The following is a 20,296-nucleotide window of genomic DNA, read 5'->3' as shown; positions in this document are numbered from 1 at the left end:
CGACAGCGTGTTCCAGTTCCCACCAATATCCAGCAACTTTGCAAAGTGATTGAAGAGGAGTGGGACAACATTCCACAGGCCACAATCAACAGCCTGATCAACTCTATGCGAACGACATGCCGCGTTGCATGAGGCAAGTGGTGGTCACACCAGAAACTGACTGGTTTGCTGATCCGTGCCCCTACCTTTTTTTAAGGTATCTGTGGCCAACAGATGCATATCTGTATTCCCAGTCATGTGAAATACATAGATTAGGGCCTAATGAATGTATTTATGTTGACTGATTTCCTTATATGAACTGTAACTCTGTAAAATATTTGAAATTGTTGCATGTTGCGTTTATATTGTTGTTCAGTATATAATCCATCCAATTTATAAAGCCCAAAAACTAGGCTCCGGTTTAGCTAAATATAAATTGTAAGAGAAGAGACCTCTGCTTGTCAATTAAAGTGTCAACTCGAGTGATGGCATTGTAATAGCTAATTTCCTTGAGAACCAAACTGCACCTGTTAAACTGGGCATGGAGAAGCGCGGTCCCGAGTGAAATTTGTGGGCGCGCTCTTTATGGCACGTCGCAAAAGAGGGGGAGCAAACTGGCACGAGCCTACCGTCGTTGTCAGGGACGGGGTGCATCTGTGGAAAAAAAGATAGGACATAACAATAGCATCATCCAGTTTCGGTGTACATTGATCCAGGGTGCGTCATAGGAAACGAACACGAACATGGCGCCCCTTTATATAACATAATGTACACGACACATGGAATGGCCAATATATTTTTTTGTTTGCTGGATTACGAAGAAGATTGTACAATAAAATGGAGTGGTAGGGGGGCAAAGGCGCGCTGTCTCCATCATAGGGAGGCGCGTCCACCTGCTGATACAGGGAGTCCGGGCTCGGGAAAAACATGGTGAGGTCGCACTCGCTGCATTGAGGAGAAGATACAGTTTCCATCTGTCAAATAAATAACTGTAAATGGAATGATGACGACGGGAAAAGCGCAGCCCGTGTGAAAAGAGAGGTAAGTTAAATGTTGTACAATGACGAATATGGTTCTCAGTTCAGGGCAACACACTTGCATAAAGAATATGCAACGTCAAATAGCCTACAATTTCTTCGGCTGCATTCGAGAGAAAAGGGGGGAGGGTATTTCATGTATCACGTTAAATCAACATTCATCTGTTGTGTTTGTATATTTAATAATGTATTTAATTGTATACAGTTACTTCACTTTTAAACTGTGCAGAAAAGCAATTGTCATAAAATGCATTGAAAGACAACATTCCTTATTAAGAAAAAAAGTGATACCCTACATTGGAGCATTAGAGGTACCAGCAAACTGCACCCCATATCCCATCCCCCAAAACACACAGACACACAACACACAGGCAATATGAGAATTGTCAGTCCAGGTCCTGGACAACCTTTGCAGTATTTGGCAGTGCTTAGTTCAATAAACAAGATGCTTAAACTTGAACATTTCACTGAATAATGTGCTCCCCTTGGCATGAAATCGACCATTGCTCTGTGCTCCCAGATTCATTTATTTTCAGCATGGAGTTCCCAGCTTTTCTTCTTTCCCTGTGGTTAGATGCTGTGTTCAATTTCTGTTCATATTTGTATGTGACATAAGGTCAGACCTGTCGCACTCGCATAAATGCACTCTTAGTGTTTACAAAAAGGACAAGCAAATAAAAATTGTCTCAACATTATTGTTATTACAGTATTATTATCATTGTAAGATTAATTCTCGATCCTACTTCTCCATGGATGGCAATAACATATATGGAGCTCTCTGCCAAATTGCAGGGATAGCACAACTAAATGATTCACCATCTTTCCAGAATAATGCCTGGTTAAAGCTATCCTTCACAGGTGGTTGTCCCTAAGAGGCAGAGTTTAACTCAACAACATTCCTTTGTGAAAGGTCTGGGGAATTGTTTATCAGGCTTAATTATGCACAAGTGTTCATTTGAAATTGAAGGTCATTTTTTTTGGTTTCATGTTTTTGAAAATACAGTAGATAAGAGGACGAAATACACCCTCTTAATTTAGCCCAGAGTGTCCCCAATAATAGGCACTGAAAATCCTTTAATTTGATCAGGTCTGTATATCAACTCAAGCAGGGTTCCTGCTAAGAGCTACCCATCCCAGTGCCAGACCTAGTACGTTTCCTTTACTGTCCCAATGTGTTGTTTGGTTGTCCAGCCCCAGGTCGCTCCATTGATGTTATAAGGTACTAAAGTAGTTTTCAAGAAACATGCTGTTTTTTCCCCATCCCATTTTGCCTATTATGTTTGAAAGTGAATAGGATTAGGCATGCTCAGGGTGAGACAACAACAATCCACTTAATGTAGTCCTCTGTGCCTCCGTTCTATGGGTTTTTGTCTTCCTTACTTCAGCAGCCCAATGTTCTCAGAGAGAACAGAGAGAGCAGGTCCTTGAAGGCTGGGCTGCACACAGCACTGCATTGTGTTTATCTGAAAGTAGTGCCAGAGGGGGAGGAGTGAGGCTGCCTGGGAGGTTGGGTGAAAGGTTGTACCAATACCTGGGTAGACGTCACATTGATTAACACATTTCAGTCTTCTATATAGGAGCCGCTATGTATGGTATAAACAGGTATTTCCCACCAGTTAAAATGACCATACAGAACATGAACAGACATCTTTTCATATGATTTCACCTGTTGAATAGTGGGCAAATGTTTTTGTGCCTGGTTGTCAGTCATTCATTAATTCACTCAGAGATAACCCCCTCGGCTCAGTACTGCATTGTTGCGGTGACTGTGGCGCTGCTCGGCATCGGAGGGAGTTGAGGTAGCATGCTGTAATTAACAGAAAGGTAACGACCCCGTGAGATGGGTGGCTCAGCCCTTTTTGATTACTTTCATGACCGCAGGGAAAAAGTCTGAACTGAGCTTCCTCTCTAGTGGGACAGACAGACAGACATTAGAGCAGAGCAGAGTGCTGAGATCTTTAGCTGCCCATGCTGAGCCTGTAACATTCACAATGCTTCTAACCTCTATCCTCCTCACTGGCAGGCAGATACAAACACCAACCCCACTGCTGTGGTCCTGGATGACTCTGGTTTGTCTCTCTATGTCAAATTATGAAGGAATCACTTGCTGTATTTCTTTACTGAAAAATATCCTCTGTGAGACTTTTGCATATGGTATTATACACTGAGTATACAAAACATTAAGAGCACCTGCTCTTTCCATGACATAGATTGACCAGGTGAATCCAGGTAAAAGCTATGAGCCCTTATTTATGTCACTTGTTAAATCCACTTCAATCAGTAGATGAAGTGGAGGAGACAGGTTAAAGAATGATTGTTAAGCCTTGAGACATGGATTGTGTATGTGTGCCATTCAGAGGGTGAATGGGAAAGACACAAGATTTAAGTGCCTTTGAACAATGTATGCTAGTAGGTGCCAGGCATAGCAGTTTGTGTCAAGAACTGCAACGGGTTTTTGTCACAGTTTCCTGTGTGTATCAAGAATGGTCCACCACCCAAAGAACATCCAGCCAACTTAACACAACTGTGGGAAGCATTGGAGTTAACCAATGGCGATTTTAGCACGTCAATCTTGGTGGAGCAAACACATTATAATGTGGGATGCATGCCAGCAAAGCCACTACACAACACAACACTAAACAATACATTAATTGCACTATAACGGTGACAAACAGTGGCCCACAAACTGTTAGGGCCTACCTAAAGCTGTCCCAACAGCAGAGTCCCAACAGCAGTCCCAACACCTTACCATTGCTACACCTGGCTATCAGCAGAGCCTTGTCTGGCAGCGAAACAGTTAATTCAGCCTCATTTACTGCCTTTCAGCCTCATTTACTGCCTTGCTTAAACAAATGTGGTTTCTACTGACAATTGAGATGTACAAAATATGGAATAAGGGCGGATAAGATGCAATCCGTTATTTCGATTAAGACATTAATGAGCAAGCTTGGACGTACGTAGTCAGTATATTTGTTCAGCACTTTTGAAATGTACAGCGACAGAATTCAGAACATGGGCCGTTCTTACAGTGTTCTCCCTGTACACCAAGTCAGAACCATAGAATAAATAAAGGGGGCATATAAGCAGACAATTAAAGTTCTTACAGTATGTGATGATTACATTTCTCAAAAACAGGTTATAGGCTACCTGTGCACCACCAAGTCAGAACAGTAGGTGAAATTAAGAGGGTAAAATAGACCAAATTATTAGGGTGAGGCACATGGGCTACTAACAGCTTACTACACAACATACACTTAGTATTACTTTCTTAACTACAGTATACATATCTCCTTGGCATAGAACATCATTTATGCAGCAGCATACAGAACATTTTTGGACTCACCTTGTTGTGCTGTGCTCACTTGAACAGGAAGGTGGCGCAGCGGTCCTTCGTGGGCAAATTTTGTCATCAAACTTTGTCATCAAAGTCTGGCATTCTCTAGATTTATGGTTCTTTCAAGACAACTGGGAACTCAAAAAAAAGTTGAATCATGATGACGTCATTGATCTTCAGGTCGTAGCTCTAGAAAGAGGCCTGAGATCCCGATTTACAATTCCGAGGTGGATGAAAGTTCAAAACTTATCTTCCCAGTTGTAGCTCGTTTTTCCCAAGTTCCCAGTTGTCTTGAACTCACTAAAGTCAGATTTTGTAGTTCTGAGTTAACAATTGTTTTGAGCGAGGCACAAATCATGCTTCATTGACAGCAAGGCCAATGTTGAATGTATATCATTTTAAACTAAGAAAAGAGACCATTAAACTTAGACTTGGGACCACACAGCCACTCCACTGAATAGCAGGCTAAGGATTGCTTTGCAATGCTTGCAGTTATCCACTGATTCCTTCCAAACCACTCATTGTTGAATTTGCGATTTCCAACTTGTTGTGTAATGTTTATGTCCAATGGCCGATGAGCACCGATACGTTAAATCTATAATTATTTATCTTTATATGACAAGGATTTAAAAGGATTTGCCAGTAGATTGTCGAATTGATTCATGATGATGACTGCTAGCTAAGATTTTGAAAGTATGATGTTCATAGTCCAATCAAAGCTACTGTAGATATAACGCGATTTGACTTAATTTTGTCTGTGGCCAATGACCTTGAGCCTTCTTGGATGAGCACTTCTAATGTAACTCTATGGCAGCACCCAAGGGGCTTGAATTTTCTCTACCGTTAGACTTGGCGGTGATGTAGTGTTCCCATGAGTGACAGAACACTGAGCCAATCAAAGGGCAACGCTCCGTATCTTCTGCTGGCTTGCCCCACCACCACAGAAAGTACTGAGCTAGGCTGGAACATCGGCATTTTGTAGCTGCCTTATTAGGGTTGCAAACTTTGGAGAATATTCAGAGGTGGAAACCTTCTGTGAGAATTAACGGGAATATATGGGAATTAACGGGTATATATGTGAATTAATGGAAATATATGCAAAGCAATATTAATACCATTTAAATGTAGATGTTTTTTGCATAGCATATATTTACCATATCATATGGACACAGAAACATAAACCTTTTACATTATCATAAGTAGACACAATTAAAAAATGATTAAATGCTTCCAATATACATTTTTAAAAACAATTTAGTTTTTACAATTTACGAATTGAACTTTAATTAAATGAGTTGACTCTTTGCATGGGATGATTTCACTGAACAACAAAGAAAGGGAATATTGAATGATCCCCAATGATTCATCGTATCTCCCAAAAACGTTTTCAACATACATCTGTGAATGATAGTCTAGAAACTAAAGCTTTGTTTGTCTTCCTCTCAGGCTTCCATGTCTTCTCCCTGGACCTCCTCAATGTCCACCTCTTGAACATCAGATTCTGAGGCCTCATCTTCACTGTCACTTTCCAACCTTGTTGAGGATGGTTCGTTGCCATCCTCAACGAGTACCCGCAAAACACCAGTCTCAACATCAACAGTGAAGAGTAGACTCTGGGATGCTGACCTTCTAGGCAGAGTTGCAAATAAAAAGCCATATCTCAGACTGGCCAATAAAATGAAAAGATTAAGATGGGAACACAGACACTGGACAGAGTAACTCTGCCTTGAAGGCCAGCATCCTGGATTTGCCTGATCACTGTTGACGTTGAGACTGGTGTTTTGCGGGTACTATTTAACCTGTCTAGGACACAGGTTCCGCTAACGAAACCCCCCCAACATTCCGCTGAAAAGGCAGCATGGGAAATTCAAAAATATTTTTTTGAAATATTTCACTTTCACACATTAACAAGTCCAATACAGCAAATTAAAGATAAACATCTTGTTAATCTACCCATCGTGTCCGATTTTTTAAATGTTTTACAGCGAAAACACAACATATATTTATGTTAGATCACCACCAAATCCAAAAAAACACACAGCCATTTTTCCCAGCCAAAGATAGTCACAAAAGCAGAATTAGAGATAAAATGAATCACCCTCCTTTGATAATCTTCATCAGATGACACTCATATGACATCATGGTACACAATACATTTATATTTTGTTCGATAATATGCATGTTTATATCCACAAATCTCGGTTTACATTGGCGCCATGTTCAGAAATGCCTCCAAGATATCCGGAGTAATTACAGAGAGCTACGTCAGATAACAGAAATACTCATCATAAACTTTGACGAAAGATACATGTTTTACATATAATTAAAGATACACTGGTTCTTAATGCAACCGCTGTGTCAGATTTTTTAAAAACATTACGAAAAAAGCATACCATGCAATAATCTGAGACGGCGCTCAGACGTAAATATATTTCTCCGCCATGTTGGAGTCAAAAGAAATACGATATTACATCATAAATATTCCCATACCTTTAATGATCTTTCATCAGAATGCAGTGCAAGGAATCCTAGTTCCGCAATAAATCGTTGTTTTGTTCGATAATGTCCATTACTAGTAGAGGTCGACCGATTAATCGGAATGGCCGATTAATTAGGGCCGATTTCAAGTTTTCATAACAATCGGAAATCTGTATTTTTGGGCGTCGATTATTTAAAAAAAAAAAAAAATTTAATTGTATTTTTTATACCTTTTATTTAAATAGGAAGTCAGTGAAGAACACATTCTTATTTTCAATGACTGCCTAGAAACTGTGGGTTAACTTCCTTGTTCATGGGCAGAATGACAGATTTTCACCTTGTCAGCTCAGGGGTTCCAATCTTGCAACCGCAAAGTTAACTAGTCCAACGCTCTAACCATTGCACTCTACGAGTAATCTGCCTGTTATGCGAAAGCAATAGAAGCCAAGGTAAATTGCTAGCTAGCATTAAACTTATCTTATAAAAAACAATCAATCATAATCACTAGTTATAACTACTAATCCAGTTTAGCAGGCAATATTAACCAGGTGAAATTTTGTCATTTCTCTTGCGTTCATTGCACGCAGAGTCAGGGTATATGCAAGTTTGGGCTGCCTGGCTCATTGCGAACTAATTTGCCAGAATTTTACGTAATTATGACATACATTGAAGGTTGTGCAATGTAACAAGAATATTTAGATAAAATACCGAACAGTTCCGTATTTCACTGAAATAATAAACATTTTGTTTTCAAAATTATAGTTTCCGGATTCGATCATATTAATGACCAAAGGCTTGTATTTCTGTGTTATTCTGTTATAATTAAGTCTGATTTAATACAGCAGTCTGACTGAGCAGCAGCAGGCCCGTAATCATTCATTCAAACAGCACTTTCGTGAGTTTTGCCAGCAGCTCTTCGCAAGCACAGCGCTGTTTATGGCTTCAAGCCTATCAGCCTAATGGCTGGTGTAACCAATGCGAAACGGCTAGCTAGTTAGCTGAGTGTGCGCTAATATTGTTTCAAACGTCACTCGCTTTTAGATTTGGGGTAGTTATTCCCCTTGCGCTGCAAGGGCCGCGGCTTTTGTGGAGCGATGGGTAACGATGCTTCAAGTGTGGCTGTTGTCGATGTGTTCCTGGTTCGAGCCCAGGTAGGGGTCAGGAAGGGGACGGAAGCTATACTGTTACACTGGCAATACTATAGTGCCTATAAGAGCATCCAATAGTCAAAGGTATATGAAATACAAATGGTATAGAGAGAAATAGTCCTATAAATACTATATTAACTACAACCTAAAACCTCATACCTTGGAATATTGAAGTCTCATGTTAAAAGGAACCACCAACTTTCATATGTTCTCATATTCTGAGCAAGGAACTTAAACGTTAGCTTTTTTACATGGCACACATTTTACATGGCACATATTTTTACATGGCACATATTACTTTCTTCTTCAACACTTTGTTTTTGCATTATTTAAACCAAATTGAACATGTTTCATTATTTATTTGAGGCTAAATTGATTTTATTGATGTTTTATATTAAGTTAAAATAAGTGTTAATTCAGTATTGTTGTAATTGTCATTATTACAAATTTAAAAATAAAAATAATGGGCTGATTAATCGGTATCGGCTTTTTTTGGGCCTCCAATAATCGGTATCGGTGTTGAAAAATCATAATCGGTTGACCTCTAATTACTAGTGTCCAATTAGCTACTTTTGCTAGCACGTTTAGCTCACATGTCCAAAAGCTGGCGCCGTTCCAGGCGAACTCAGACGAAAACTTCAAAAAGTTATATTCCAGGTCGAATAAACTGGTCAAACTAAGTAGAGAATCAATCTTCAGGATGTTATTATCATATATTTCCAATAACGTTCCAACTGGAGCATTCGTTTTTGTCTACAGAGTAATGGAACGCAAGGCGATATAATAAGTTCTGTGCGTAACCAGGAACTGGCATTCTGCCAGACCAGTGACTCAAATAGCTGCCATCCGGTCCCACATCACACTAGCGGCTTCATTCCACGTGCTACTGACTGTTGACATCTAGTGGAAGGCACAGGAAGTGCAAACAGATCCATATCTTATTTGCATGTGAATAGGCGATGAGTTGAAAATCAACCAGCCCCAGAATTTCCTTTTCCTGTTTGGAAGTTTGCCTGCCTTATGAGTTCTGTTATACTCACAGACATAATTCAAACAGTTTTAAAAACTTCAGAGTGTGTACTATCCAATAGTAATAATAATATGCATATATATTAGCATCTGGGACAGAGTAGGAGGCAGTTCACTATGGGCACGCAATTCATCCAGAGTGAAAATGCTGCCCCCTATCCCTAAAAGGTTTAATGAAGCTGCCAGTTGAGGACTTGTGAGGTGTCAGTTTCTCAAACTAGACACTCTAATGTACTTGTACATTCCTCTTTCTATTCTGGTTATAGCCAGTTTGCTCTGTTCTGTGAAGGGGCTAATACACAGCATTGTAAGAGATCTTCAGTTTCTTGGCAATTTCTCGCATGGAATAACCTTCATTTCTCAGAACAAGAATAGACTGATGAGTTTCAGAAGAAAGTGCTTTGTTTCTGGTCATTTGGAGCCTGTACTCGAACCCACAAATGCTGATGCTTCAGATATTCAACTAATCTAAATAAGGCCAGTTTTATTGCTTCTTTAATTAGGACAACAGTTTTCAGCTGTGCTAACATAATTGCAAAATAGTTTTCTAATGATCAATTAGCCTTTTAAAATTATGAACTTGGAGTAACTAACACAACGTGCCATTGGAATACAGGAGTGATGGTTGATAATAATGTTTCCATCTACAATAGTCACAACATTGACAATGTCTACACTGTATTTCTGATCAATCTTATGTTATTTTAATGGACAAAAAATGTGCTTTTCTTTCAAAAACAAGAACATTTATAAGTGACCCCAAACTTTTGAACGGTAGTGTATATATATTTTTACATTGTTTGCAAACTGATATGTAGCACGTATTAATGCAAAATAACATGCAAAACAGGCAAGTCCCCCCCCCCAAAAATGAAATGCGGGTCTCAAAACAGGCTGACAGAATGCCAAGAGTGCAAAGCTGTCATCAAGGCAGAGGGTGGCTACTTTGAAGAATCTCAAATATCTCAAAGCACTTTTTGGTTGCTACATGATTCCGTATGTGTTATTTCATAGTTTTGATGTCTTCACTATTATTCTTCAATGTAGAAATAGTACAAATAAAAAAAAAACGTTGAATGAGTGGGCGTGTCCAAACTCTTGACTGGTACTGTATATAAATATATTTTTCCTTTATTATTTTCCCCTAACCCTGCCACCCCTCCCCTAATTGGAGTAAACGAATGGACAACAACACTTCTACTTCCGGCTGATACATATTATATGTACTTGTTTGTGCATGTGACATTAAAACTTGAAACTCTATACATTTTACGGACACAGTATATTTTACATGAGTTATCTTTTGTTTGTTTTTAGTCCTTCAGCTACGCTCAACCCCTCCCATCTATCTATGAAGACCATCCAGTTTCTATTTGCCATATATTTTTAAACTTGCTGCTGGGACTTGCTTCCATTCAGCCACAAGAGCATTAGTGAGGTCGGGCACTGATGTTGTGCGATTAGGACTGGCTCGCAATCGGCTTCCCAATTTATTCCAAAGGTGTTTGATGGGTTTGAGGTCAGGGCTCTGTGCAGGCCAGTCAAGTTCTTTCACACCGATCTCGACAAACCATTTTTGTATGGACCTCGCTTTTTGTATGGGGGCATTGTTATGCTGAAACAGGAAAGGGCCTTCCCCAAACTGTTGCCACAAAGTTGGAAGCACAGAATAGCCTGGAATGTCATTGTAAGCTGTAGCATTAAGATTTTCCTTCACTGGAACTAAGACCATTTTTCCTCCTCCACCAAACTTTACAGTTGCCACTATGCATTGAGGCAGGTAGTGTTCTCCTGGCATCCGCCAAACCCAGATTCGTCTGCCAGATGGTGAAGCGTGATTCATCACTCCAGATAACTCGTTTCCACTGTTCCAGAGTCCAATGGCGGCGAGCTTTACACCACTCCAGCCGACGCTTGGCATTGCGCATGGTGATCTCTTAGGATTGTGTGCAGCTGCTCAGCCATAGAAACCCATTTCATAAAGCTGAAGACGAACAGTTATTGTATTGACGTTTCTTCCAGAGGCAGATTGGAACTTGGTAGTGAGTGTTGCAGCCGAAGATAGACGATTTTTACACGCTCAAGCACTCGGCGGTCCCACTCTGTCAAATAAAATCAAATGTTATTGGTCACATACACATGTTCAGCAGATGTTATTGCGGGTGTAACGAAGTGCTTGTGTTTCTAGCGCCAACAGTGCAGTAATATCTAACAAGTAATATCTAACAATTTCACAACAATACACACTAAGGTAAAGGAATGGAATTAAGATTATATAAATATTTGGATAAGCAATGTCAGAGCGGCATAGACTAAGATATAGTAGAATAAAATAGAATACAGCATATACATATGAGATGAGTAATGCAAAATATGTAAACATTATTAAAGTGACTAGTGTTCCATTATTAAAGTGGCCAGTGATTTCAAGTCGATGTATATAGGCCAGCAGCCTCTTATGGTGCTAGTGATGGCTATTTAACAGTCTGATGGCCTTGAGATAGAAGCTGTTTTTCAGTCTCTCCGTCCCATGATAGCGTAGTGAACAGGTAGTGGCTTGGGTGGTTGTTGTCCTTGATGATCTTTTTGACCTTCCTGTGACATTGGGTGCTGTAGGTGTCCTGGAGGGCAGGCAGTTTGCCCCCGGTGATGCTTTGGGCAGACCGCACCACCCTCTGGAGAGCCCTGCGGTTGCTGGCAGTGCAGTTGCCGTGCCAGGCGGTGATACAGCCTGACAGGATGCTCTCAATTGTGCATCTGTAAAAGTTTGTGAGGGTTTTAGGTACCAAACCAATTTTTTTTCAGCCTCCTGATGTCGAATACACTGTCTGCGTGGGGGGACCATTTCAGTTTGTCAGTGATGTGAACGCCGAGGAACTTGAAGCTTTCCACCTTCTCCACTGTGGTCCCGTCGATGTGGATAGGGGGGTGCTCCCTCTGCTGTTTCCTGAAGACCACGATCATCTCCTTTGTTTTGTTGACGTTGAGTGAGAGGTTATTTTCCTGACACCACACTCCCAGGGCTCTCACTTCCTCCCAGTAGGCTGTCTCGTCGTTGTTTGTAATCAGGCCTACTACTATTGTGGCATCTGCAAACTTGATGATTGAGTTTGAGGCATGCGTGTGCACACAGCCATGGGTGAACAGGGAGTACAGGAGGGGGCTGAGCATGCACCCTTGTGGGGCCACTGTGTTGAGGATCATCGAAGAGAAGGTGTTGTTTTCTACATTCATCACCTCGGGCGGCCCGTCAGGAAGTCCAAGAGCTAGTTGCACAGTGCGAGGTTCAGACACTAGTGCCCTGGGCTTAATGATGAGCTTGGAGGGTACTATGGTGTTGAATGCTGAGCTATAGTCAATGAACAGCATTCCTACATAGGTATTCCTGGCAGTGTGCAGTGTGATGGCGATTGCATCGTCTGTATTGGGGCGGTAAGCAAATTGATTGTGAGCTTGTGTGGCCTACTACTTTGCGACTGAGCCGTTGTTGCTCCTAGACGTTTCCACTTCACAATAACAGCACTTACAGTGGACCAGGGCAGAAATTTGACGGACTGACTTATTGGAAAGATGGCATCCTATGACGGTGACACTTTGAAAGTCACTGAGCTCTTCAATAAGGCGATTCTACTGCCAATGGTTGTCTATGAAGATTGCATGGCTGTGTGCACGATTTTATACACCTGTCAGCCATGGGTTTGGCTGAAATTGCCAAATCCACTCATTTTGTACATATAGCGGGAACTCAAATCATGACGTTGGTGATATTCAGTTTGAAAAGTCTGCCTTCTAGAAAGATGCCTGAGTGTCCGACTTGGAATTCCGAGTTGGATGAGTTCAAATCTATTATTCCCAGTTGGATCTCGTTTTTATTTCCGATTTCCCAGTTGCCTTGAATGCACTGAGGTTTGAAGTTGGATATATAGGAGTTCCCAGTTGTTTTGAACACAGCATTAGTCTCAGTGGAGGGAGGAAGAGAGCAGCAGAGGGTCTGCCTCTAACGGTCCCTGTTCTCTCCTTCTTTTCCTCCTGTGAGACTGACCTGTTTTTGCACCTACTGTTGGCCCCTTTATCTTTGGCTTTTCTCCAGAAATGTTTGGTGATCGACTAGGAATGCCTGGAAGATCGACCAGTCAATCGACCAGTTGGCGACCACTGACTTAGAAGTTAAATCATAGGGATTTATTTTACCCACTGGCAGAACGTAGGCTTTCACCAAATCAACTGGAGTTTCATGATTTTTATTTCTGGGGGTGGATTATCCCTTTTAATGTTTTGTATACTCAGTGTATTATTAATAAGGCATAAATATGGCACACACACTCTAAAAAGAACTAACATTTTGTAGATTCCCTAAGGCATTAGAGAGTTTTGAAGCAGTGAAGACAGTTGTTACATCTGTACCTTTAGATTGTTCTCTCAGCTCCATCCTTATTTGCTAAATAACCTATTCCAATGTCTCTTAGCTGAGGACTCTTGCACGTTTCTATTATTAACAAATATGTGACTATTGGCTTTGATTCACAATGATATTTAGGGAGAAGGTGTTGCTATTGTAGTCTGAGTGCATGTTGGCATTCTGGGCTGTTGCAGAATGTCAGGCTGTCCGTCAGAGGTCTTTCTGTAAAGAGGCCCTACTGCTGTTGTTGTAGGGGCATGCATTCAGAGAGGATTGGCAGGAGGTTTTTGTGTCGTCGTCGTCGTCCCCCCGCTTGAAAATGGAGCCTCCAGTTTAATGCACTAGAGCTGTGAAGGGGGAGGAGTTGTTCTGCCAGCCATTAATGACTTGTGTCATCAGAAAAGTTCCTCCTTGCATTCAAACAAAAAAAACAGCAATGTTTTACGTTTCCATTTTGATAGGGCCCAAGTTTTCAAAGGTACGGCTGTTGTTATGTAGTGTCTCTCACAATCAGACACCTCAACATTTTGGTTAACCTCTCAGGTCAACCTCTCAGTAAATGACTATACTCTCCAGTCTCTCAGAGTCAGTGTTTCCTCAAATACATGTTGTATTGATACAGTGCATTCGGAAAGTATTCAGACCCCTTGACTTTTTCCACATTTTGTTCACATAAGTATTCACACCCCTGAGTCAATACATGTTAGAATCACCTTTGGCAGCGATTACAGCAGTGAGTCTTTCTGGGTAAGTCTCTAAGAGCTTTGCACACCTGGATTGTACAATATTTGCACATTATTCTTAAAAAATATATATTTCAAGACAATTTAAGTCAAAACTGTAACTAAGCCACTCAGGAACATTCAATTTCGTCTTGGTAAGCAACTCCAGTGTATATTTGGCCTTGTGTTTTAAGTTATTGTCGTGCTGACTGGTGAATTTGTCTCCCAGTGTCTGTTGGAAAACATACTGCACCAGCTTTACCTCTAGGTTTTTGCCTGTGCTTAGATCTATTCCATTTCTTTTTATCCTAAAAAACTCCCCATCCTTGCTGATGACAAGTATACCCATAACATGATGCAGCCACCACCATGCTTGAAAATATCAAGAGGGGTACTCAGTGATGTGTTGTGTTGGATTTGCCTCAAACATAACGCATTGTATTCAGGACATAAAGGTATTTTCTTTGCCACATGTTTGCAGTTTTAATTTATTGCCTTATTGCAAAATGTTTATTCTGTCCAGGTTTCCTTCTTTTCACTCTGTCTATTAGGTTAGTATTGTGGAGTAACTACACAATCCGTCCTCAGTTTTCTCCTATCACAGCCATTAACCAGTTAAATGTAACAAAATGTAACCGGAAATGTAATCTACTTAATCCCCAAAAATAATTATTTATTATGAGAGGGCCATAAACAATAACTAGTAATGCTGCATACAAAATCTCACCTTTCTGGTAGAAAAAGTGATAAATTGCTGTAGTCAATTTTGAGGACACAAGCTCAAGTATCCAGTACAAATATGATACAAATATGAAAATATGAAATATTTTATGATGTATTTCCTATTCTACAAAACTGTATGACTAAGGCTTGAAATGACATATATGCTTTCCAAGCATTTCGCTACACTCGCATTAACATTTTGCTAACCATGTGTATGTGACAAATAAAATTTGATTTTGATTTGAATATAGTATAATCAAATTATAAATTGAATAACTATGAGATTTCACCTTCCTTATAACTGTAAAATACATATTTGTATGTCTAGAGTTAGAGAAAAGGTGCATATTTTCAAAAGGTCTCTCTTGTTCAAAACATCTGCCCCCACCACTGTCAACTTCTCACAGAGCTCTAGTGTGGCTTCATGAACTCATTAGGAACTCACCTTTCATCTCATATTAATCGTGGCTCATATTAGACTACTGGCTCTAAATCGACCTCTGAAGGTGCTACAGCGACAAAACCACGCTGCGCTACGATGTAATGAGTCAAGGATTATGCATTGTTTGTGGCTGTGACGTAGGGTTCAGTCAGGAGTTGATGGAAAGTCTGAAGAGCCAATGAAATAGTAGGAGGGACATTCCAGATTCTAGTGGTGACAGATTTCACATCCTGCTTCACACAGGCAAAAGAGACATACTCCTGCGTCTGTGAGAATCAGGGCTAACGCTCAATGCAAGCCGTTTTGATCTATGGTGTCCACAGATCGATTTAAAAGTGAAAATGTTGGTCGGAACCAGTACCAGAACCAAGCAGTTCTCCAAAACAGGGGACATTAAAACCTCTTAGTTGTGGACTCTGTAACTGTTTTAAAGTCACCATTGGCCTCATGGTGAAATCCCTGAGTGGTTTCCTTCCTCTCCGAGAACTGAGTTAGGAAGGACATCTGTATCTTTGTAGCGACTGGGTGTATTGATACACCATCCAAAGTGTAGTTAATAACTTCACCATGCTCAAAGGTATATTCAATGTCTGCTTTTTTTTACCCATCTACCAATACAGTAGGTGCCCTTCTTTGCGAGGCATTAGAAAAGCTCCCTGGTCTTTGTGGTTGAATCTGAATTTGAAATTCACTGTTCAACTCAGGGACCTTACAGACATGTGTGGGGTCGATAGGTGAGGTAGTCATCTAGTGGTAGTCTAGTGGTTAGAGCGTTGGACCTAGTAACCGGAAGGTTGCAAGTTCAAATCCCCAAGCTGACAAGGTACAAATCTGTCATTCTGTCCCTGAACAGGCAGTTAACCCACTCTTCCTAGGCCATCATTGAAAATAAGAATTTGTACATAACTGACTTGCCTAGTTAAATAAAGGTCAAATTAAAAATTATTGCACACAGAGTGAGTCCATGCAACTTATGTGACATATTAAGCAAATGTTTACTCCTATTTAGGCTTACCATAACAAATGGATTGAATACGTATTGACTCAAGACATTTCAGCTTTTCATTTTTAATGAATTTGTAAAAATGTATAAAATCAAAATTCCACTTTGACATGATGGCATGTTGTGTGTAGGCCAGTGACACAAAATATCAATTGAATCAAGGGGTTTGAATACTTTCTGAAAGCGCTGTAGGTCAAAGTTCAGTGGTGCATAGGTCAGAGGTTGGATTAAACTTTAAGCGGTGTAGGGATAAAAAGTTGTACTCAATGCTGTTCTGCTACTCCTTTTTTATTTTATTTAACTAGGCAAGTCAAATTCTTATTTACAATGACAGCCTACCCCGGCCAAATCCTCCCCTATCCCAGATGATGCTTTGCCAGTTGTGCGCTGCTCTATGGGACTCCTGATCACGGCTGGTTGTGATATCAAATCAAATTTCAAATCAAATCAAATTTATTTATATAGCCCTTCGTACATCAGCTGATATCTCAAAGTGCTGTACAGAAACCCAGCCTAAAACCCCAAACAGCAAGCAATGCAGGTGTAGAAGCACGGTGGCTAGGAAAAACTCCCTAGAAAGGCCAAAACCTAGGAAGAAACTTAGAGAGGAACCAGGCTATGTGGGGTGGCCAGTCCTCTTCTGGCTGTGCCGGGTTGAGATTATAACAGAACATGGCCAAGATGTTCAAATGTTCATAAATGACCAGCATGGTCGAATAATAATAAGGCAGAACAGTTGAAACTGGAGCAGCAGCACGGCCAGGCGGACTGGGGACAGCAAGGAGTCATCATGTCAGGTAGTCCTGGGGCATGGTCCTAGGGCTCAGCTCCTCCGAGAGAGAGAAAGAAAGAGAGAAGGAGAGAATTAGAGAACGCACACTTAGATTCACACAGGACACCGAATAGGACAGGAGAAGTACTCCAGATATAACAAACTGACCCTAGCCCCCCGACACATAAACTACTGCAGCATAAATACTGGAGGCTGAGACAGGAGGGGTCAGGAGATACAGCCCGGGATTGAACCAGGGTCTGTAGTGACACCTTTAGCACTGAGATGGTAGCACTGAGACGCAGTGTGTTAGACAGCTGTGCCACTCGGGAGCAAAATTGCTAGAAACGTATCATCTTTTCAACCCTACATCGAGCATATGATAAACAAAATGCAAATACTACCTCCCACAAAGAAATTGACGGCATAGACATTTACCTTTATGTACTGTAATTCTGTCAGGACTTTGCATAACGCTTTTATTGAGGATTAACTAATATTCCTAAAATTCCTTTCTCCAGCCTTGTGATTCCAAAAAATCTTCAAGGCTTGAAAAAGAATAATGACTTTCAGCTGGTTTTCCCTTCTTCCATAACTCCTTGACTGGGGGGGACTGTCTAGTCCGTCTAGTTTCAGTCTTAAGGATGGCTCTAATGCTGGATAAATATTAATCACATTTTTTATAAAAAGGAGTTTGCTGAAGGAGCTGCTGTCAGGCCCGTCCGTCCATCAGTAGAAGCGGAGGCACCTCCTCGGAGAGAGGACCGGCCCTGGCCCTGCTCAAATCAATGGCTGTTTATTAGGCTTTGTACTGCCCTGCCCTTGGGCTGCTCAGCGTTATTTATATTGCCCACTCTTTATTCGGCTCCTTCATTTTTGTTTGGGGCGAAGATGAGAGAAATCAAACAAAGACCTTCCACAAAACAGTGCGGAGGGAATTAGAGGAGCTATAATATTGAACAACAGTTATTGTTGTCCCCAGTCTGAGCTTCAGGTACAGTACTATTATGAGAGTCTTTACCAATCCAAATTACCGATGATTCTGTAGATGCCAAATGTCATCTTCTCCTCTCACTATGCTACTGACTAATTATGTCAGCACGTCATCACACCAAATATAAGTAAAAAAAGGTTCTGTAGCAATTTGAGCCTCTTTGTTCATCAGCATTTTGTTCTCTAGCACTGACAAGTAATAGATTACGGCGCTCCAAGATCTTCGGAGGATAGGTGGTTTGATAGGATATGAAAATGGAACTGAAAAGGAATTCAGTTAGATGGCAAACCTAAAGCTCTAGCTTCACACATTCTGTTCCTTCCTCTCTGCATCCTCTGAGCTTTTGACCCACAGCATCTCTCTCGCTTTTTCTCTCTCTCTCTCTCTCTCTCTCACACACACTCATACTCACACACACACCAGCTCACTGGCATTTGGGCTGAGTGACAGAGCAGCCCATCGGTACAGTAATTGGTATTCAGAAGGGCAGCTGGGATGCACGCCTCGCAGACAGAGGGGGAATTTAGTCAATACACTGCTTCATTAGAGCTGTGAGTCACCACGCCATGCTTCATTTGTTTGTATTTGTCCAGTACTCTATCAGGAGAAATCAACACCTCCTCCCATGCAACATGCCTAACCCCATGCTAACCTCTGATTGGTGGTTAACTTGTCCCCTGCTCATTATTTACCCAGGAAGATATTTACTGTGGTACAGTGATTGAGAGGGGCGTCAATATGCTCACAGTTACACATCCACACCAGAGCTGTACTGTATGTCCTTTGAACCGTATTGGCCAGAAGGACAGTTTATCTCAGAATACATCTCATCCTGAGGCAGAGGCCTTAAACCCTTGAGTCTAGGATTTTATTTAATCTCTTACAACAAATATGTTTAATTCATCACAATATTTTAATATTTTAACATAATCCAGGCTACTGGATGCTGAATATGTTACAATATGATTATATCAGAAGATAAAGTGGGAGTAGTCGGCTCCAGGAAAGAAATTGAAATGTATGAATGAAGGGGGACCTGACCACTTTATTGTGTGTTTTTTTCAGCAACAATGAAAGTCAAACCAAAGTACTGTCAATGGGTTATGGTATAGGCAGACATGATCTACGGACAACGAACACAATTGCATTTGATCAATGTCAATTTGAATGCACAGAGATACCGTGACAAGATCCTGAGGCCCATTCTCGTGCCATTCAACTGCTGCCATCACCTCATGTTTCAGCATGATAATGCACAGCCCTATGTCGCAAGAATCTGTACACAATTCCTGGAAGCTAAAAATGTCATAGCTCTTCCATGGCCTGCAGACTCACCAGACATGTCACATATTGAGCATGTTTGGGATGCTCTGGATCAACGTGTACGACAGCGAGTTCCAGTTCCCGCCAAATATCCAGCAACTTCCCACATCCATGGAAGAGGAGTGGGACATTCCACAGGCCACAATCAACAGCCTGATCAACTCTATACGAAGGAGATTTGCCACGCTGCATGAGGAAAATGGTGGTCACACCAGATACTGACTGGTTTTCTGATCCACACCACTACCTTTTTTAAGCTATCTGTGACCAACAGATGCATATCTGTTTTCCCAGTCATGTGAAATCCATAGATTAGGGCCTAATGAGTTTTATTTGAATTGACTGATCTCTTAATATGAACTGTAACTTAGTAAAATCTTTGAAATTGTTGCATGTTGTGTTTATATTTTTGTTCAGTATATTAGTCCTTTTCACAATGCCCTCCTGAAAACATGTTTTGAAAACTCTAGATACTAAAGATACTAGAGGTTGACCGATTAATCGGAATGGCCGATTAATTAGGGCCGATTTCAAGTTTTCATAACAATCGGAAATCGGTATTTTTGGGCGCCGATTATTTTTTTTATTTACATTTTTTAATACCTTTTATTTAACTAGGCAAGTCAGTTAAGAACACATTCTTATCCTCAATGACTGCCTAGGAACTGTGGGTTAACTGCCTTTTTCAGGGGCAGAACGACAGATTTTCACCTTGTCAGCTCAGGGGTTTCCAATCTTGCAACCGCACAGTTAACAAGTCCAACGCTCTAACCATTGCACTCCACGAGTAATCTGCCTGTTATGCGAATGCAGATGAAGCCAAGGTAAATTGCTAGCTTACATTAAACTTATCTTATAAAAAACAATCATTCATAATCACTAGTTATAACTACTAATCCAGTTTAGCAGGCAA

General features: G+C 40.9%; 1 protein-coding gene across 1 annotated transcript in view; it reads left to right on the top strand.

Moving 5' to 3' along the window:
- Positions 1-608: 608 nt before the first annotated feature.
- LOC112257758 (neurite extension and migration factor) overlaps positions 609-20,296 on the top strand; it is an 81,980-nt gene continuing 62,292 nt past the window's right edge. Inside the window, exon 1 of the mRNA XM_024431585.1 lies at positions 609-1,020. The gene's annotated coding sequence lies outside the window, so the exon portion shown is untranslated. The remainder of the gene's footprint in view (positions 1,021-20,296) is intronic.

The sequence above is a fragment of the Oncorhynchus tshawytscha genome, linkage group LG09 (assembly GCF_018296145.1).
Source record: "Oncorhynchus tshawytscha isolate Ot180627B linkage group LG09, Otsh_v2.0, whole genome shotgun sequence".
NCBI classification, from domain to species: Eukaryota; Metazoa; Chordata; class Actinopteri; order Salmoniformes; family Salmonidae; genus Oncorhynchus; species Oncorhynchus tshawytscha.
This window is presented reverse-complemented; position numbering and strand designations above follow the sequence as displayed.